A 21,843-nucleotide genomic window follows, 5' to 3' on the forward strand; every position below is an offset into this window, starting at 1 on the left:
CAATGTGAGTTTTGTCTTCTAAGAATATTCTCTGGATAGAATTCATTAGACCACTGGATACAATGATGCCTTTTTTCCCCATAAGATTCTGCAAGATTATCCTTCAGCTAAACGCTCACCCTGACCTCTGGGAGAATTACCTGGACAGAACTGTTGCTCAGTGCTCTCTCTCTCTCTGACATCATTTGGGGGCCCATTACCTAGACTTGCCATCAATGCAGGCAATACCTCAGCACATGGGTAAATAATAGAGCAAGTTTTCTATTGTGTTCCCCTGATTCCCTTGAAGCAAAGACCCTGGTACTTTATGGCAATTTATTATATATCTCAAAATAACTAGAAGAAAGGAGTTTGAAGGTTCCCAACACAAAAAATGCTAATTACCCTAATTTGATCATTACTTGTTATGTACATATATCAAATTATCACACAGTACCCCATAAATGAGTACAATGAGTATGTGTCAATTCGATTTTTCTAAAAAAGAGAAAGCAAAAGAAGTCGGAGCCTGGAGAGCTGGACTCTCTAGCTCCCTGGCTCCTTCCTTCTGTTGGACAACAGAGCCCATCTTGTTTTGTTCTTTGCCTCGGCTGCTAGGATGCCCAGAGCTCAGACACCCAATTAGGCATCAATCTTTCTCAAATAAGTATTTTTCCCATTATCTAACATTTGTGTGTTTCTCAAGAATTAGAAACGGAGACAAAAACAAGAAAGGAAACAAAGATCCCTGTGTCTCTAGCCCCCATAACTGTTAATATTTTTTTTCCCTCTGGGTTTTGTTTCTGAACAGTTTTCAGGTGGCTTTCTTTGTAGAATTTTTTTTCTCTTTTTGTTAGAAATGCCAGGGTGCCACAAGGAATCAAACACAGGCTGGGAAGAGGCTCAGCAAGGTAAACGTAACGTTTTTCTGCAGAAGGGTGTGCTACTGAACAGGTCTGGCAAGCAAGCACACTTGAGTGGCCATTCTGCCTGTTTTTATCCCCAAGATAGCAGTGTCCCTTGCCTGATAGGAGGAGCTTGAGGTTACAATCTATGTGATTGGCTAATTTGAAAATTGGGGAGGACAGAGGGAAGGTCCATAGTCAAAATGGGTATTCCTGAATCTCACATCCCAATTAAGGCTAAATAGTATATTCTGAAAAAGGGACCATTGGGCTTTGTATTTCTCATAAGCCCCCCCCTTTTTTTTTGTACCTTTTGGTCTCATTTTCATTTTTGTTCTTGTACCCTTTGGAATTGCCACCCATCCTAGACGTATTGAATCTCTGAGGTGGACACCACCCATGGTAATGAGTTCTCCCCTTTTAGCCATCCCAGTGGTCAGGACCACTTGGAAAGGTCCTTTCCAGCTCTGTTGAAGCTTGTCTTCTTACCAGGTCTTGAATAAAACCAAGTCGCCAGGCTGGAAATGATGAATCGTGAACACCAGAGGAGGAGTGGCAGCTCATAATAACAATACCAGCAAAAATTAAAAAACAGAGACACAGATCAAGTCCACCTATGCAGGAGATTAGGAAGATTAGTAGGTCTCAAACTGACTCAGAACAAACCTGTGACTCTGACAGAGCTTTTTGTGACATTTTTCAGGCACTCCTATAAAAATCTCTTCCTTTATGACCTCCCAGTTTTACTTACCTTCGGGAGACTGACACAAAATACACTCAAGTAACAATTGAAGAACAATTGTCTTATCTTTTAAATGCCTATGTATGGTTATATTTTGATTTTACTCTCCTGCCAGATGTCTGAGACGCAGTTGGTCACAACTGACCTTTTTCCTATCCTGTTAGAGTCAGCTGAGATCTGCCAGGGATCACTCTTGGGAACTTGAGAGAAGCCTCTTGGCTCCTTTCCCTTTTCCTATACCACTTATGCCATCTGTCTGGATGGGTCAGAGCTTTGCTGACCACATGTGGCTTCCTTTGGAAGCACCGGGGACATTTCCCTCTCCAATGCCCCTCCTCTTTGGAGAATGAGCACTAATAGGGTTCCTGTTCCTTAGGGTCCTCTTGAACCCCACGATCACCCCATCAGGTAACTAACTGGAGTTGCAGGGCCCTTTGAGGGGTCCCATTGTCCCCTGGATCCTGGCTGACCCTAGAGGGCAAGGGCCAAAATATTGGCTTCTTCTTCCTTAACTCTTTTATTTCCTTGACTTTGGTCTCCAAGTTTTAGTTTTAAACATCCAGATAGTCAGTTTCACCAGTCTTGAAGTAGGAGTACTGGCTTTTAACTTTAATGTCTATAATTAATTGTGGTCAATGTTAGTAATGGAAGTCAGCGTTATATTCTTTCTCTCCTATAGGTGATGGCCTATTGTCTCAAATTAACTCAGGTTGTTCTATTAGAAGCAGTGCTTCTGCAAAACACTAACAGGCAACACTCAAGTTTTACAAGGAAAATACAGAATGAAATTAATAAGAACAAAAACATATTCAGTTTGTATAATAGCTATGAACCAAGAAATATAATTTTTATGATCCCAAACCTATACTAAGTTATGTATGATATTTATTTTGAAATCACAGTAATCTTTAGAACAAAAAAATCTATCTCTTGAACATAACTTTAAATATGTATAATTATGGCCTACTTTGGAGGCATCCTAACATGGAATAAGGTGAGAGGCAGAGTCTCATTTCAGGTAGAGCTGGGTTCTTGACAAATCTTAGGTAAAATGCTTTATTTCTGGAGTTGATCTTTGCCTCATTCTTAAATATCATTTTACAGAGTTTTCACATATTATTTCCTGAATCTATCTGAATATCAGTTAACATAGACAATATTACATCTGAAACATGAATCAAACAGAAAGGCTAGGAGAGCTATTACAAATCCAACTCTCCTTATTACCTTCCAAAAATACATTTAAACTCTCATCCCAATGTAAAGAGTAACACAAAATTATATATATAATTTATTGATAACAGGTTACCTTTATCCAGTTCCAAAACTTTAAATGACATAAATACCACTCAAACTGGTTATTTATATAAATCTGGAGGAGACTATTGCTATAGACAATTTTAGTTTGGAGAACACCACTTGGTAAAATGTTGTTTTAAGGTTTACAGTTTAAAAGGCTTGAAGAACATGAATACATCTAATACACAAAGAATCCAGTAATGGTTAGGGTCACAATTACACAGATGTCCTTATTAACTAAGTTTAACTTTTACATTAAAGCATAGACAAGGTTCAAATAGTTCTCATATATATATACATAATAATTGTTTATTTAACCAATTATATTTAAAAGACTTTAAATTTTTTTTTTAGTTGTAGGTGGACAAATACCTGTACTTTGTTTATTTATTTTTATGTGGTGCTGAGTATGGAACCCAGTGCTTCACATATGCATGGTAAGCGCTCTACCAATGAGCCACCACCCCAGCCCTAAAAGACTTTAAAACAGGTTTAAGCCCTAATTCTTTAAGTCTTAGTTTCCCTAACTAATAAACCCTAACAAACACAAGAAATATCTAGATAGATAAGAGAATATCAATGTTTACAGAGACCTTCTTGTTTCTAATCATAGAGAATTAGCATACTAAGGTTAAACTTAGGGAACAAAAACTTTGAATAACTTTAGCTAACTGTGCTGATTATAGCCAACTTAATCACATACATGAACTTTTTGAGGTTTACCTTCTACAAACCTCGTGCAACTTACTTAGACATTCTACAGTTTACTTACTATATAAAATACTTCCTCATCCAGAAACATTTTTCCTTTTAATTTTCCATACTAAAATATGTTTCCATACCTATAACTTTGTTGTATCTCTCTTTATTCCAGTTGCTGATTCTTTCTTAAATTTACATTCTGAAAAAATTCTTATAAATTTTCTGAATTTAGACAAATTGTTTATTTTTTAACATTAACACTTTATTATTATTATTTGTGGTGCTGAGAACTGAACCCATGGCCTTGTGCATGTGAGGAAAGCACTCTGCCAACTGAGCTATATCCCCAGCCCAATTGCTTCTTTTTAATAAGCTTTTCACAGAATTTAATTGAAAAGAGCTGAAAAAACTTTTTGTCTATTTACATATAGAATTATACCTCTTCAAAAAAGGTGTATTTGTTTGTTTGTTTGTTTTTTAATACCGGAGATTGAATTCAGGAGCACTCAACCCCTGAGCCACATCCCCAGCCTGGCTTTGAACTTACAATCCTCCTGCCTCAGCCTCCCAAGCCACTGGGATTACAGGCATGTGCCACCATGCCTGGCTACCTATTAGAATTTTAAACCTTAATAAGCTTGCTTTTAGTTTAAAGCCCAGAAATAAGCAATCTTTAACTTTTTTTTTCATTTACCAATTTATAAAAATTGGATCCAAATTTATGTTAACTTGTGGAATTCAGAAAGCCAGGAGTATTTAAATTTATACTTAGTTGATGTTTTAGTATTTTAACTTTGCAAATTAATCAAATTTATCTTCTAAAAAATACATGAAGATTAATCCTATTTATGTTAAAAAACTAATTTGCCCATTTCTAACTTAGGTTACACATGAAACCAAGGTATCAAACAAGTCTGGTTAACACTTTAAGTCATTTAGTCCTACCAAAGAAAAGTCCTTAGAAACAATGGACATTGTTGCACTTTAAGCATTTTATAGACACAAATGCTTTGGCCACCTAGAAAAATATGTGAGTTAGTCATTTCAGAGACATCTTTACACTTACCAATCTAAATTGATCCTTTTCGTTAGGTTTTATTTAAGTCATGTGAACAGAAAGGCATTTGGATCCTTTCATTAAATTGATGAGTCCTCATTTATCTGTAAGCCAATTTTGGTACCTTGTACATGATATAGACACCAGTACATATATAGACGCGGCATGCACAACTCAGGTATGCACAAGTATCCATCAAACAGACAGGAAACTGATTTGGTAGTGCTTTGCCAGGTATTAAATCCCTACCAGTAGGAGGCAAAAGAATGATCAGATTTAATCCTTTAGAAGTTAAAATAGAGTCTATCAGATTTTTACCATAGAACGCAGACATGGAGAGGGCCTGGGTCCATTTTCCTTCCCTGTCCCTCAGCCTTAAATTTTCCCTGGAGATTTCTTGTATGCCCTCAACTCCCTATCTGCTCAATGAGCCCAAATAAAACAATATTTTATCATCTTTAGTTGCCTTTTTCCCTTTTGTCCTAGGACTATCTTTCCAATATTTTAACATCAGGCCCAAAGGTCTACCTGGGGCATTTCGGTGTCATATATTTAACTGCCCCTGCACTGTTGTGGCTCCTTCCCCATCCTGCTCTTGTGGGTGTGGTCTCATGTTTCTGAATAGAGGTTCAAACCACCACCACCACCACCACTCCCGTTTTGGAGGGTTCTTGCACTCATGTCTCAGTCACACTCATACAACCTCTGGGATGTCCTGATCATCAAGGAAGTACTTCTTTCATGAGAACAGATTTTCCTACCTTGGTCTGCACACAGAGTTACCTGGTCGCTGAGGTGCTTGCTTGGGCCCTTTCCCCTCATTGCTGATCTACTCTCAGTTCTGGGTTCACTGTGTGCCTCAGGGATTGCAGGTTTCCTCCCCAACTCTGAGGCTGCTGCAATAGGTAGCAGAATATAGTGAATTATCTCATTTAACCCATAGACAGCTATTGTTATCTTTTCTCTATAGATAAAGAGATTGGAGAACAAAGAGGTTAAGTATTTTCCTACTGTCCCACAGCTATCAAGTGTCTGAATCAGATTTTAAACCCAGGCAGTCTGAGATCAGACTGATAAGGACTCAGAGCACATCATATGTTTAACTGCCCCTGCACTGTTGTGGCTCCTTATAGTCCCTGCCCTCATGGAACTTAAAGTCTTTTTTTTTTTTTTTAATCAGGCAAGCTAAAACACCACCCAGAGTGATGTAATTCACTTGTATTTGCTGAGAAGCAACTGGGAAGTACGAATGTTTGTAAAGTGCTTGACATCATGGGGCCATCAGGGAAAAGTCAAGGTCATGGATGGAATCTTGGTCCAGGTTCTGCAGTGTGCTCTTTGGCAAGACTAGTCACCTCTCTGAGGCTTCATTTCTTTATTTACAAAATGGATTGTCAATGCCCATTCTATCTGCCTCCAGGCATCTTTATGGAGGCTAAATGAGGTGGCAGCCGGAAACAAGGTTTCAAAACAGGAACAGAGCACCAGACAAGGGTTTATTACAGGACCAAAGTGAAACTTTGGTGTCAGTTTGATGAATGAATGAAGGAAGGAATGGTCCTAGCAGCCCTGCAGATTGACTCTGTGAGTGACAAATGGGTCCCTTCGGGCCATCCGTTGATGTTTTTCAGCATCCCAATAAGACTCTTTATCCTTGGCCATGCCCCGTGCTCCGGTCCCTTGAGTTATTTTGCATCTGATTTTGTGTGAGCCTCCAAGACTGTTTTAGCAATCATTTATTAACGTCTTTTGGGAGACAGGTCTTGCAGTCAACTCTGTGGGGAGACAGACAAATTTGGAATGATCTCAGCCCTCAGGGGCTTCCAGGCTAAGAGGAAAAAAATATTAATAATAATAAAAACAAAAGCAATAATGACTTGCAATTATTGAACATTTAGCCCATGTCAAGTTTTATGTTCAGATTTTATATACATTATTTCATTTATTCACAAAACTTTCTATGAATCTCTAGAACTAATGTCCCCCCTTTGTATACATGGAAATAGATTCAGACAGGTTAAGTAACTTACTCCAAGTTCACATAACACTGAATCTGTAGAGCTTGGCATGAACCTGAGAAAGAAGATATAGAATGAGGTAACTATTAACTGCTGTGGACCCTAACAGAGGGGCAAGCAGGATGACTGTGGTGATGGTGACACCACAGCTGCTGATGTAATGCTGGTTTCGTTGATGACGTTGATAGGAATACTGCTGATGACCTAACCTTATGTGTCCATCTGCTGAGCTTCTGCTTTGTGCCAGGCCCTGGGCTGGGTGCCTGCTACTATTTTCATTTAATCATCCAGTGTCACAATTTTCGTTCCCATTTTTCTCAGGACACTGAGCTAGAAAAAGGCTGCATGCCTGCCCCAGGGCACACCTCCAGTCTGAGCTGTCTGCATCTCTAGCTGCCTCCAGCAGAGCAGAGGCTCCTCCCCCTGCCAATCCTTACCCTGCAGGGCATGGGCTGGGCATCTCAGAGATACACCATAAATATCTGTTAAGTGAATATTGAATAGATGGATTCCCCAGGGCTTGAAGTCTAAGCCTAGGAGATACAAATAATGTCTCAAGTGAATATGTGAATGAGCATTATTTAAATCCACACAGTGCTGCTGTGATTACTAAAATGCAAGTTAATTGCAAAGTATTATGTTCATTGTTGCGTTTGTATTGTTGTTTATCTTCTCGGTGAGAGGATACTAAGAGCGCAGTTACCATCAGGAGGAGTTTTGAGAACTATCTTCATACAAAAGGGGTCTGTGTGCTGAAAATGGTGACAGCATCCCTCCACGCTGCGCCACATGTTCAAAGTGCTTTCCCCAGTGTCTGGCATAGTGACCACATGGAGAAGGGAAGCCACTCTCCAATCTGGGGACAGGACTGGGCATTGCTCCTGGCCCACAGACATCTTTCTTATCTCCATGAGAACTGATGCAGTGTCTAATAGCTCTTAAATGGCTATTGAATGCTTGTATGAATGAATTAATAAAGAAAGAAAGAATGAGTGGATTACCTCCAACAGGTGCATGGGGAGTCTGTGGAGGGTGTTTCCCCCAAGGAATACAAAAATCAGGGCTTCCAGGCCCAGGATGCCTGCCTGCGGGGTCGGCAAGGACAAGGGGCTATGTCTTTCCACTCTGTGTGCGGGGTGATGAGGCTGTGGTTGCACGGCCAGGGGGCCTGGTCTTAACCCTGCTATGACCATGTTGGGGAAGGGGCAGTGGCTGGGGCTTTGTGCTCAGCAAGGTGGTGCTCACCATTTTTTCTAACTCAAATGAAAATTGACAGAAGTATAATGTTCTCACTTCTCTGCTCCCCACAGGCCCCCCTCCATCACAGTTCTTGAAACTCTTAGAAGTCTCTGATATATCTTGACCATGAGACGGTGGCTGGCTTTTGACAGGTAAGCTCTCTCCATTCTCCCCACACACCACAGGCACAGCCCAAAGGCCCCTGGGCCAGGTTTTGTGGCCGGGAGGTAAGTGGGGATGGCCTTGGCCTTGGGTGGGAGAATGGAACCCCACACTCTACAGAAACTTGAGGAAAACGCCACCCAAACACCCAGAGTCCTGCAGCTAGCAGTTCTGCTGTTGGCAGCAAGAGTGACAAGAGTGTGGGGAGGGGAGCCGGGGAACAGTTGTGACCTCAGATCTCTGCTTTAATGTCACAAAGTCCCAAGCAAGCAACTGCTGCTTTGTGTCCGTTTCCTTTTCTGTCAAGTGAAGCAATAAATGGGACTCATCGAACAGGGCAGGCCTCAAGCTGTCTGGTCTGGGCTCCCACTCAGGCCCGGGGATGTTGGGGTGGGGTCCTCCATGAACAATCAGCTCCGTGGTTCTGAATGAGTGGCTGAGAGCTCAGAGGAGGTGGTTATGTTAGAACCCACTGAACGTCAGCAAGGGGCCTGGGTCAGCCAGCTCCTTGATGAGTGTCTGTGGCCCAGCCTCTCCTGTCTCAGGGCCCTGCTACAGCCCTTCAGAGAATTTCCAGGCACTCTGGACACCCGCCCTGCTCTGGGCAGTGGCTCTGGCCATGGGCTGCTTGGCTTGCCCTCTTCCCACCCAGCCAACTCTGCTCCCTCTGTCCTGCAGGACAGTGGGCTGCCTCCCCCAGGGCAGTGACCTTCTAGGGACTCAGCCCAGGTATTAAGCCCCTCTCAGCCTCCCCCTCATCACTAAGTTATAGCAAGGTGACTCCTGCCCCAGAGGGGTGTCTGTGTAGTGGGGAACACTTGTCAATCTTAGAATTTTACAATTTCCTCTCTTGGCACAACTCAAACACTTTCATGTCTTCTGTGCCAAAGCGGGCTCTGAGGCCAGAGAGCTGCCCTCCAGCCCCACCCCATGCCTCCCATTGGAAGCTGGTCAAACCTCCATCTGCAAAACCCCTGCCTCCTTAGATGATTCCAGACTCAATCACAAGAGCTCTCAGGAAAGGGCTGAACAGGGCCCATCATATAGTAGTTGACATGTACATTCTGTGCTCTGCCACCTCTATCCCTGCCCTGGAGAGCATGGCTAGAAAGACCTATGAGGGCTTGGGTTGAAAATGGCATGCACAGTTAGCATGTGCATCGTAACAGGAAGCGAGGGCATAGGCCTCAACCTTCCTTTGAAAAATCTATTCAGTAAAACTCTGTTCCAGGCACTGGTGGACTCTGGGGACCCAGTCAGCAATAGGATGGTCCCTTCACAGAAGGGACATGTGGAAAAAGGGGCAGAAATGCACTATGAGGATTGGTGAAGAAAACGACATGCAGAAGAGAGGCGGCGACACATTCAGAGAGGGTTGTGACTTGAAGGCGTGTGGAGGGGAGCGTGTGGTCTGGCACCTGCGGGGTCAGTGGAGTTCGTCAGATGAGCAGGACTGCAGGAGGGAGTAGAGGTGGCCCAGGTAGAAGGACCGGCATGGGCAAAGGCCTGGCTGTGGGAGCCTCCTGTGGGTTGGGCCTCTGTGGCTGGTGTTGGTAGTGACCTTCCCGGCAGAGCTCCTGTGGCAGGGAAGCCTTCCCAGAAGCTTAGCATCCGACTCCCATCAGCTCAGATGTCATCGGGAGGGTCACACCTTCAGCCAGGCCCCACAGTTTAAGAGGAAGGAGGCAGATGAGTTCCATAACGAGGGCCGCTGGGCAGCCTATAACGGTGGCAAGTCAGTGGGAGACTCTCTGGCTTCTCCTGGCTGGGGCTGAGGGCTCAGTGTACCTGCACACTCTGGAGGGGTCTGGAGACATTATTGCATTTGCACTGGTAGCTCAAGCCCTGAGGTGGAAAGACCCCAGATACCTGCACATCATGGCCACTGGTACTCAGACAGAGGGTGTTCAAAGGACTATGGGGCCCTGGAGGAGCGAGAGTCAGGGCAGTGGCAGCTTGACACTGTAAGGAAGGAATCTGAAGCAGGACCTGGCCAGTGGCTTAGCCAGGTTGAACCCAAGCAGTCCTTGCTCAAATGACCCCGGGCAGCCTTTCTCTAAGCACTACAGAAACCTACAGGGTTGGAGATATGTCTGTCTTGCTTTAGCACCCAGTAGACACTCAGTGAAAATGGGCTCACTAACAAGAATGCACAAAGGCCTGATGACTTGGCTCCTGAAAGAACTGGAGCAGAGAGTGGGGATGGGGATCGATTCTCGGGCAGAGGGAGCAGCTGGAACAAAGGCCTCAGGTTGGAGCACCTGGAGCTGCCAGGAGGTGCTGCCTGGTGTAGAGTGTGCAAGGCTGATGGGGCTGGAGAGGACAGTTTAAGCGGCAGTCCCTCCAGCCCACCTGCCTCATCCCAAAGACCTGCCGTCTGCTGCCTTCCCTACCTTGGGAAAGGGAGTGCACTGTGCCCTTTGTGGCCCCACATCCTAATTTGCCACTTCTTCTCTCTAAGGTTCCCATACACTAAGGCCATAAGCCCCCAAGAGGGTGGGCAAGTGGGCCAAAGATGTCCAAGAAAGACCACTCAAAACTCACTGCTGTAATGGGAAGCTTTCTGAATGTTCTAGGCTTTGGGAGCAGGGTGGGAATTTGGGGCTTGCTTTGCCTTGTTTTTTCAAAGGCCCTTTCTTTCCTCAAGCTAGATGAGCTGCACATCGACACAGGGTTGGGGCTAGCTCCGTGGCTTCCTTGCTGGGCACCCTTGGATGAGTCAATTCATTTTTTTGTTCCTTGGTTTCTGTCTCTATAAAGTGGGAATCAGAGCAACTATAGAAATAACTGGGGCAGCATTTGGGGAAACTCTGGGACACCACCAGGCTCAGTGAAAAGTAGTTTCTGGGCTTCCTATTTTGCTAGTGGGGCCTCAGTTTGCTCTATAAAATGAAACGTTGGACAATGTTGATCTTTATACCAGCCAGCCATGTCAATAGCTTTACCATACATGCCCTACATGCCTAAACGCACGTGTAATTTAATCATTTGTGTATGGAAGATCAATGTGCAATTTTTAGCCCCTTTTATTGTGTTTTCTTCTGATTACAAAAGTAATACATATGACAAAAGTCATACATATTTATTGAGAAAATTTTGTAAAGTTCAGGGAAAGAAAAAAATTCGCCCACTGCTCCACGTCCATGACTGAGATACTTAGTGGATCCTTCCCCCTCCTTGCTGATGCATATGTCCATACACACATTTCAAATATATGCAGGTATTTTGGATGATAATCTGCACTCTATTTTTTAACCCAAGCTGGGCTATCCAAACAGGCCACTGGGCTGGGCCGTCTGTCCCTGTGCCTGGGAGGAACTGGAGGTAGCAGCTGCCTCTGCTCTCCCACTTCTGCCTGGGCGGCTGGTTGGAGGCATCTGACCTTCGGATGTTCCATGTCTCTGGCGGGTGCACATTTGACACTAATTTTAGCTTGGCCTCTCGAGCCCTCTGGCCTTGGGGCCTGCACATAATGGACGCCTTATGTAGACAGCTGCCAATGGTGCAGGAAGAAGTGTCCCACCTTAAAATGTTCCTCATCGCCGGCCAGTGCTCCGCTCTCGGAGAACAAGCTGGCTCCCTGTTCCCTCTCCCACCAGGAAGGGGCGGTTGTTGATGTTCATGGCCCAGCAGGCTGTGCCAGGGGCAGGTGGCCCGCCCCTCACACACGGGACACTGCATCTCTGGACAGGGTAGTGTTTTTACAGGATGGGTTTTGGTTTGAACTGGAACAGCCAAGAGACTTCCTGAGAAGTGGCTGTGGGTGTGGGGTGTCTGAAAAGTCCTCGTGTGTGTGTGTGTGTGTGTATGCTGAGCCTTCTGGAGCCTCGTCTCACATGTGTCAACTGTTATAAAGGGACAATGTCATTGGACATCCCATTTTGTCCTGATAACAGCTCAGTGGTTTTTGTGACAGCATATCCATTTTACAGGTGAAGGAACGGAGGCTGAGACTGAGAAGGAATTAGCCTGAGGTCCCACGGCAGGTCCGTGGCAGGGACTTGAATGTGAATGTGGGTCTCTCTCACTCTTATTCCAGGGCTGTCTCTGCTCACCAGCACCACAGAGGAAAGGGGCTCTGACCAGGCTCATGCCCATCAGCTCTGTATTTCCCAATGTTTGGTCTTGTTCATCTAAATGGGACTATTTCAAGTTCTGCCTTGGAAGGAAAACATGTTTATTGAAAATGAAGATAGCCGGTTGTTCTGTTTCTAAAGCACAGTTCTAATCGTGGCAGATCCTTGCTTCAGAATTAGAGGATCTCCTTTTACCACAAGATAAAGCCCACATACCTTAGCTGGCATTCAGTTTCCATGGTCACATGTGGATGCCCCTGAATCTGGCTCCCCAACACTGATCTAGCAGGATATTTGTGTATGGTTGGGAATTATCCTTATGATCTGCTTCTTGGACGCTGAAGCTTCCCGAGGCAGGACACCCATGGGCTATTTATTTCCATTTCCATGGGCCCTGCACTGGCCTGGGTACAGTCAAGCCATTAAATGTACTGGCCCTCACCTGTGGTCCTTCGTTGGAAACATGAGTTTTAAGCCAGGCTTAGAAATAAGCCCAGAGAGGTCCACCCAGCAGCTGCCAGCCCAGTAAGGAGTAGTTTTTTGGCTATATTCCCAGGAGGGGGCTGCAGGGCCAAGTCAGAAAGCCCTGGGGAGGCTGGGAATCGGAATGTGAAAGATTCCCGGGTGTGTGCTGAGACTCACCCCTGCCCCCATGGCCAATCTTCCACCTCCCCCCAGCTCCCTGGCCCTATGGTGACAATACACCCTGTGTAATACATCCCCTGCCCCGACAGTGGCTCTTTGACCCAAGTCGGATGCTCTTCAGGAACAATTCATAGCAGCAGCAGCACAGCTGCTCTGGGGGAAAACAAGTTTTCTAGGGATCATTTGGGCTGAGTGAGGACAGGACCCTTGCACCAAACAGTGCCCCTCTGGACCCAGCCCCTCAGCCTTCCAGACAGAGATGCTCTGGCTATTATCACAGGAAAGGCAAAGCCTTTAGAGTCCCACTACCTAGGTTCCGGCCATTTCTACCACTTAGTAGCTAGGGGCTCCATCTCTTTAGGCCTTAATTTCTTAATCTGCAAAATGGGATTCATAATTCCAGCTTTTGGAGTTGTTGTATCTCATGGGAAAGTGCTTTTCAAATGTCCAGCACAGCATCAGGCACCGAGCAAATGCCTGGCTGCGCTCCTTCTCCTGAGACATGCCGTGGCTACCTGTGAAGGTGGTGGTCTCTGGGAAGAGGTGTCGGGTATATTGCACATGACATACCAGTCTAGCCACAAGCCAGTTCTCTGGTTCTGGCATGTTCTTAGGGGTTTAGCCAAAGACAAACCTATTGCTTGCTGATATAACCCATGGAGAAGTGGGTTTTATAATAGGTTCATTTTCCTACACAGCCAGATTTCCAGGATCTTTTTTTTTTTCATTCACTTATTTATCCTACAAGTATCTCGAGAGCCAAGACCACCAGCCAAGTATGGTAGGAGATGTACAGACCCTACAGGCCATGCAGGGACCTTTTCTTCTAGAAGCTCAGTTACCATCTAAGTGATCATTGTAATGCAAGGTGAATAAGTGGGAGGTGACCTGGGAAAGGCAGGCCTCTGGGGGAGAGCATGACCACTGCCTACAGGGTCGATTGGGAAAAATTCCATGAGGAAGGTGGTAACCAAAGGAGCCCATTCAAAAGCCTAGAGGAGAAACCATCCCATTCTCCAAAGAAATAAAAATAGTCAAGAATAGACTTAGGGTATTCTAAATTGGTGTATAAACAGAATCTGAATAAAAATCCCAGCACATTTTATTCATAAAATGATTACAAATCACACCTGGAAAAATGGACATGGATGAATGTCCTAGAAAAATTCAGTGTGAATAAAGGAATAGACTATGCTCCAATGGACCAAAACAGGGAGCCCAGAAATTTCTGTCAGAGTGCACGAGGTTTAGTATGTGAAAGCATGACACTGAACATGAGAGACGAAAAGACAGATACTCCCACCATGTTCTGAAGACCACTCGGTAGTGTGGAGGGACAGCAGCAGCTCTGCACTTTGGCCCTTGTACCCCAGTAAGTTCCAAGGTGATCAGAAAGCATAAAACCATAAAGGGCATAAATAACGAGGGAATACTTATATCACATTGTGATGGAGACTGCCTCCTTAAGTATAAAACCAAATCCAGAAACCGTGAAAGAAAAGAATTTGAAATCCACAGGCAAAAACCCCATAATGGTCAAGGCTGAAGGAGGGGGAACAAACTAAGGAAAGAATTTCCACACGTGAATGAGGACGAAAGGGTTAACGGTACTCAGCCGCAAAGAGCTCTCGGAATGAAGCGAAGATGGATTGCCAGTAGAAAAGCGGCCAAAGATGTGAACAAGCAATTCACAAGAGATGAAAGACCCAGGATAGCATACGACAAGAGGAACTGACAGTCAAAGGACACACATTACAGAACCAAGATGTACTTTGGGGGGCCTATTGCAAAGAACAAGAGCACTTGGGGAGGTAGGAATGGGAGGCAGGAGCTCTCCAGCACTGTTGGTGGGCTGGGACTGGATACACACCATCTGGAGGGGAGACGTCCCAGTACCTACCAACACCTCCAGAGCATCGCCTTCAACTCAGTAGCTCAGTTCTACCTGGGATTCTATCCTAAGGAAATGATCCTACAGTGCCCAGGACTGGGTATGTATAAGAAGGCAGCAGAGAGCATTGGTTAAGAGCATGGAATCTGAGTTCCGCTAGACCAGGGTTTAGGCTGTGTGACCCTGGAAAAGTTACGTAATGCCTCTAAGCATCAGAGTCCTCATCTTTCAAATGAGGGTAATAGTCATCCCCCCTTCTTAATGAGGTATGTTGTGAGGCTTAAATTTGCTAAATATTTACAAAACTCAGCAGAGAGCTGGGTACACAGTAAGAGCTGAATTAATATTAATTATTATTACTATTTTTTTTTTTTGCCAAGAAGGATGTTCACCATAGTAGTGTGTATAATAGTAAAGAATGAGAAACAACCAAATTGTCCATCAGGAGGGAAGTACCAGTTAATGACTGAAGGAAGGTGTACAAACCTGTATTTATGGATATGGAAAGATGTCTGATATATTAGGGTATGATTTTAAAAAAAAGAGTTGAAAGAGTATAGGAGGTATGTTGCACACAGCATAGGATATGTGTCTGGGTATCTAGAAGGGCATAGGTGCTTATTGTTATCCATAATACTTATGTTGTATAAAGTCCTCACACAAAAACTGAATTAGCATATACTGAGTCATTGCTCCTAGGAGCACTACAGCATTAAGTTTCTCTGAGACTCTGGTCACAGCATTTTTGTCAACAGTCAATACATAACATCGTTCTGTGTGTTCCTGTTTAGAGACACCTGGATCAACATGGATTGCTGATTCATAAGCGCTAACTCAGAGCTGACAGCGTGTACCTGGTGCCTGAGTGAAGCTTACCTAACATGCTTCTTTTCCATAAGGCACTTCATAGCTTTCTTGTGCTCAGGGACACTAGACAGCACTTCAGCAGGGCACTTGATGGCCATTTTAAAAAGTAAAATCACCAAAGAAGCACAAAAAAACATGAAAAATGTGGCACTGAACAGTCCATAGAAGGACACTTGTTTACAGTACGGAAGCTGAAAAAGAAGACAAAGCATCACGTTGTTTGGCCTCATCTGGGAAAGTCAGGTGACTCAAAAATTTCCCCACTCTGCACATTTGCAAATGACTGTAAAGTGAATATTGATTTTGGGGTTACAAATAAGTTTCCATCGAGTAGGTAAATTTGCAAATCTGAATCTGTGAATACTGAGGATTCACTGTATCCTAAAAGATGATGTATTAGTCCATTGGGTTGCTATAACAAAATACCATTAACTGGCTAATTTATAAGTGATAGAAATGTTTTGCATGCAGGTCTGGAGGCTGAAAGTCCAAGACCAAGACAGACGTGGCGTCTGTTGAGAGTCCACTGTCTGAGTCATAGATGGCAGGAGGAAGGGTCTCTCTCAGGTCTTCAAAAGGACACTAATCCCATTCACAAGGGTTCTGCCCCAGGACCTAATCATCTCCCAAAGACCCATCGCCTAATACCATCACCTTGAGGGTTAGAATTTCAACATTAGAATTTTGGAGGGACACAAACATGCAGACCATGGCAGATGGTCATGCTCATGGTAGTTGTCTAAGAGTCAGGACTTCAGGTGAAGTTTTCTTTTTCTCTTTGTTCTTACTTACAATGCCTGAAATTTTTATAGTAGACACATGATATAATTAATCAAGGAAATAAAGCTACATTTATTTTAGAGAAAACTTGTAATTGATGACACTTCATTCTCAAGATAAAAACCAAAACTGAGAATAATAAGAAGCAAACGTTGTTATATATCACTTACTATGTGCCATACAGACTTCTAAGACCCCTGACTTTTAAAAATATTTGCTTCACTGTATTGCCCAGGCTGGCCTCAAGTTCCTGGGCTCGAGGATCCTCCTGCTTCAACCTCCTGAGTAGCTGGCACTATAGGTGCATGATATTGTATCCAGCTCTCTTTAATGTATTAGTTCACATGCTTCTCACCAAAAGGCTTCACAAGATGGGTTCTACTACTGTCCCCATAACTGGGCAAGAAAACTGCAGCAAAGAGAGGTCAGACAATTTGCTCAAGGTCACATCCAGTAAGAGGCAGAATCCAGATTTGAACTCAAGCAGCCTGGCTGCAGAGTCTGAGCTTTCAGCCGGCATTCAGTGAATGTCTGTTCATGAGCATTTCCTGGCCTGACACTGGGCTCTGGAGATGCCCAGGGGAATCCGAGCAGCCTCTGCCCTGAAGTGCGTCCCATCTGGACTCAGCGCTGGCATTTCAGCTCAGGGGAGGAGAGGCCTTCCCAGCCCAGCCCGAGGACTCAGAGAAGGTACCACCAGCCCTGCACTCCGTGTCTCCCACAGACTGCCTCCCTGTGCTCTCTGGTCCCTGAGGATTAGCCCCTGAGCTCTCTTCTCGGCATCACCCTGGCCTCCTCTATCTTGGAACTTTATGGCCATTATCTTGCTCTCACCTGTCCAACCACATGAGCTGGTGTCAGAAATTCCTTTAACCCAGGGACTCAGCACATTCCTCACACATCTTACCGATCAGTAAAAGTGTATTGAGTGCATATACAAACCAGCAAATAGAAATGCCAAGAGTCTGAGATCCCCCAAATCCTAGGCATCCCGGGTTGTAGCAAAGTAGTTGTCAAGGCTTCTGAGGCTCTGAGGGTCTCTGGAGGCTGAGCCGTTCTGCCAGGAGCCTCTGTGACCACAGGATCAGGAGGCCCAGCTGACAGAGCTGCAAGACCAACATTAGCCAGGGTGTTGTTCCTGCGGCTTCTGAAAATCCCCCTCCCTCTGGGGGAGGCTAAGAAAGGGCCCGTTCAGCTTCTCTTGGCACTTCCAGGGGGAAGGCTGGGGTTGGGACAGGACAGGCCAGGGACATCTTTTTTAAAATAGCTTCATGCATATTCAACTGCTCCCTGAAATAGTTGGGTGGCTATTTTAAACAGCTTTCTACTCAGATGCCCACACGTAGCAGCATCTACCTTGAGCATGTAAGCCAGCCAGAAGCAAAGAAAAGGGTACAAGAGGACAAGGTTAGGAGCTTCTGGTGGCTTCCCTCCACTCCTCCCCCACCCCTTGGTGTGTGTTTCCTCTGAGGGACTCTCTTACATGAAACTGAAAGTCACAGTTACTATGACAACCTGCTGAAGGAGGATTCCCATTCAATGACCTTACCCACCAGGATCCCAGGAGCACAAATACTCCCAGGCAGCCAGACCTGGCCCTTGGTTTGCTTCTGAGTCTCTCTGGGCCCATTTCCTCCTGGTTTACACACAGTTCTAACAATCTCCCAGCAGAGTAGAAACAGAGGCCAAGGGAGGGCAGGGAAAGGCCTGGCCTAACCGCGAGGGGTTGAGGCCACCGCACAACCCAGCTGTGAGGGTGGACAGAGAAGGACACAGGACTCTGCCAAGGAAACACTTAGTAACAAGTATGGACTGAGACATCCAGACAGGCCCTGGGCCATGTGCTGGGGGGCAAAGATGGTCAGCCTCTGTTCATGCAATGAGCATAACTGTAAGTACATTCACCTGACCTCTGACTTTGTCCCCCGCCCCCAAAAGAAGATTCAAAAGAGAAGTTGGAAGCATAAAGTGATAAGTACTGGGGTTAAGGTGAGAATGCAGGTTCACAAAGGAAGGAAGCTGTCTCTGGGGAGCTGGGAGGTGAGGCTTGAGCTGGGAGCTCAGAGCTTTCCTGTGAGACAGTAGGCGGTAGCCTGTTCCAGGTGGCTGGCACAGGACACATAAAGGAACAGAGGCAGGAGGCAGCAGCTCATGGTGGAGGAGGGGGTGGGATGAGCAGAAGAGAGGCGGAGTGACCCTCTGTGCCATGTGCCTGGGGCCTTAGGGGCCCTGCTGTGTCAGAAGAGCTCTCCAGGGCCATGGCGTGACGAAGCACTCCCTGCATCATGATGGAGAACAGCAGCCAGAAGGAAATGGGAGGATGTTGAGAGCTTCATGGTGACAGGTGTGGTTCTAAGAAGGAGTTCAAGTGCATTCCACCTTCTCAGAAGATGTGTCAAAAATCAATACATACAAAGAACAGGGAGGCCAGAAACCTGGGCCCCAGCAAGAGGGCCCACGAGGGGCTGTCACAGGGCCCCTGGGCTTCCGCATGCTCAGCTGTCCAGGAGATGTGGCAAAGGATTCCTTAGGTGTCTGAATTTAGACTCACTGTGATGCCCCACAGTCTTCCAGGAAAAGTTCTGCTCAGGACATCCTGAGCAAGGCAAGGAACAGTGCTTGGCTACCCTTGAGAAAGATGGTCAGTCAGAGGGAGAGGTGGAAGCAACAGGTGGAGCAGAAGTGATGAGCCTGGCCATCCGAGGGCATCTGTGGGGCAAGGTCTGACAGCTCAGTGGCTTCTGGAACCACCAGCAAGAGTCCTGGGCCTCCGAGGCAGCCGCATCTGTCTGTTCATTTCCTCTCATTCCTCCAAATGCATGCACCCTTTTTAGTCTGATTTATTCATTTCACTCATCCAGCTGGAGCTGTGGCTGGGGCTCATTGGCATAGATAATGGTTCCTTTCCTGAATTTTCAGGGATTTGTGAAACCCCTGAAATTCGAAGAAAACAAGTGCCTATCCCCTGCTCATTTTTCTGGAGAGATAGCTCATAGCTTTTAGCAGATTCTCACAGGCACAGGTGACCCAAAAAAAGGTTAAAAACCACTGATGGAGATGGGGATTGTTTTATTTTAAAACAAATGATTTCACTGTTTGGTGGAGAAGCAGGGTAAGAGAATGCCGAGAGAAATCCCAGTTCTGCACTGAGCTATCTCAGATGGTGAAATGGCACCGGGGACTCTGCTGGCACCCCCGTCATCATCGGGCAGCGAGGGTATGTGGACTAGGCACTGAGGGCCTCTGAGGAGGGAGCCAGATCCCCGACCAGGGGTTCTGCTCTGTTCCTCCCTCTCCCCAGCCACAAAGTCTCTGCGAGACCACAGCCCAGCCTGCACTTGGCAGGTGCCCTCTTGGTTTGGATAGATTTAGGAAGCTGGGAGAAATCTAAGGAGAGAGCATCTAGGCTAGACTTTGCATATCAAATGAGGCTTTGAAAAGAAGGGGCGGCTAAAGTTCATTGATCAGCTTTAAGAGTAGCATCAATCCCCTGCTAGAAAGCCCACAGTAGCTGTCTGTCTCCACATAAAAGCCAGAAGTCTTATAAATGTCTTCATGACCCCAGGGATGTGGTCGCCAATGACTTCCCACATCCCAGGCCCTCTGGACTCCATACTGTTCCTCAAAGGCTGACGTGGGGCCTTTGCACTTGCTGTTCCTGTGCTGGGGAACATGCTCATGGGTCAGTCCCTCACTTGCTTCAATGTCCCCTTCTCAGTGAAGGCTTCTCTGGCCCCTGTTTCACATGGCAACACCTCCTGCTGCCACCACTCCCATTTGCCATTCTCTTTTTCCGTTTCTCTGGATAGCTCTGACCTCCATGAAACATGTCCCTGTCCATGGACTGTGCCCAGTGCCTGGAACAATGCCCGGCCCCCAGCAGGTGCTCAATGAACATCTGCGGAATGAATGAGTGTCTCCTTCCCCTGCCCCAGTTTTTACATACCATTTTTACACACTATAATCTCATGTGGATCTTATAAAAACTCTGCAGGGTGGGTTTAATGCTCCCTTTTCATGATTGAGAACCAGAGATTCATGGCAGCTGGAACCACTTCCTAGGTCCTGGGGTCTCGGAAACTCTGCTCTCCGTCTGTTCTCCACCCCGGAGGGCTTTGAGACTGCCCTCACCAGGACTCCTTGAGCCAGACGAGCGACTGTGTTTGTGCGTGATCCTGTCAATAGTTCAAGTTCCTAGCAAACTGGCAATCCAGCTGAGTCCAGTTTTGAAGTATCCTGGAAGTGGTCAGGATAATAACGGAGCAAATAACGGAGAAAAGAAGACAATTTTATGGGGCTTTTGATGAATTGCATCTTGCTCATTTTTCTGTGTGTTTTGTCCCCCACGCCCCACCAGTGCTGGGGATTGAACCCAAAGCCCCCCACACACTAAGCAAATGCTCATCCACTGAGCTACATTTCTAGTACTTGCTCACTTTTCTGGAAGGGATTACTTACATGGTGACTTTGGACTTTGAAAGTTAGCTAAAGCCAGATGTAAGGCCTGAATGCCACCAGACAGCCATGACAGGAGGCCACTGCCATGTATATAAGCCGGTGCATTTGCTTGTGGTAGAATCCATAGGGATCTGTTCTCACCCCATACATAACAGTCCCAACACAACCTGCCTGCAAGGCAGGATGGAGAGAGAACTATGCTACAACCCCTGCAGGTGTCCGGTGCTGATTATGGAGAATGTCAAAGATGAATATCACAAAGAATGTGCCTTTAGGGAACTTACAATCCAGCAAAAGAAATGGATGGAAAACTGGTTCTGTCCACGTGTGCTTATTTATTCAAACCCTTACCTTGTTCCCAGAAGGATCCAAGGTAGAATTTGGGATTATGATAGAGTAAGTGCTGCAGCTGGGGTGGGACCTAGGCTGGATGTAGGGGTGAAGCATCATGGCCCGTATGGTGAACGGGCAGGAGGCCCTTGTGGCTGGAGTGTGGGCAGGAGAGCCTTCAACTGCAGTATGTGCTGGGAGCTGGTCCTTCCTCCCAAGTGGCTCACAGTACAGTGGAGGAAATGGGCAAGCAGGCGAAGGCTCTTCACTTATCTGCAGCCGTGCTCCTCACTCTCAGAGACTTGCTCTCAGTACATGGAAAGCCCCAGACTAACGGGGCCTGCAGCATTTCCTGTGGTGACAGAGGCAGATGCTCCTATAGGCCTTGGTCCTCCTGCATCCCTGACTTTAGGCCACATGCGTAACAGTCCCAGCAGAGCTTCCGCTCTGAGAAGTCACACCTTGTATTCAAACAGCAAGCTTACAGAGCACAGTCATATGTGTCCCCTCTCTTATCCCTCCATGAGAAGGTCAGGGGAGGGCCGATTTCTCATTATGTGGATGGGACAGCAGAGGCTCAGAGAGGCTAAGCCTCATCCTGGGAAGTGGCAGAGCCAGCATGGGAGTCCAGGCAAAGGGGCCTGAGGCACCGTCCACACAAGCACACAGCTACTGAGACAAACTTGGGCACAA

General features: G+C 46.0%; 1 protein-coding gene across 3 annotated transcripts in view; it reads left to right on the forward strand.

The window, feature by feature from the left end:
* Hivep3 (HIVEP zinc finger 3) overlaps nt 1-21,843 on the forward strand; it is a 490,457-nt gene that overhangs the window by 326,671 nt on the left and 141,943 nt on the right. For all 3 annotated transcript variants that reach the window (XM_046468682.2, XM_046468680.2, XM_046468681.2), the window contains exon 3: nt 8,013-8,093. The gene's annotated coding sequence lies outside the window, so the exon portion shown is untranslated. The remainder of the gene's footprint in view (nt 1-8,012; nt 8,094-21,843) is intronic.

Source organism: Marmota monax, unplaced genomic scaffold (genome assembly GCF_021218885.2).
Source record: "Marmota monax isolate L192 unplaced genomic scaffold, Marmota_monax_Labrador192_F-V1.1 WCK01_AAM20220418_F8-fsc00008, whole genome shotgun sequence".
Lineage (NCBI taxonomy): Eukaryota > Metazoa > Chordata > Mammalia > Rodentia > Sciuridae > Marmota > Marmota monax.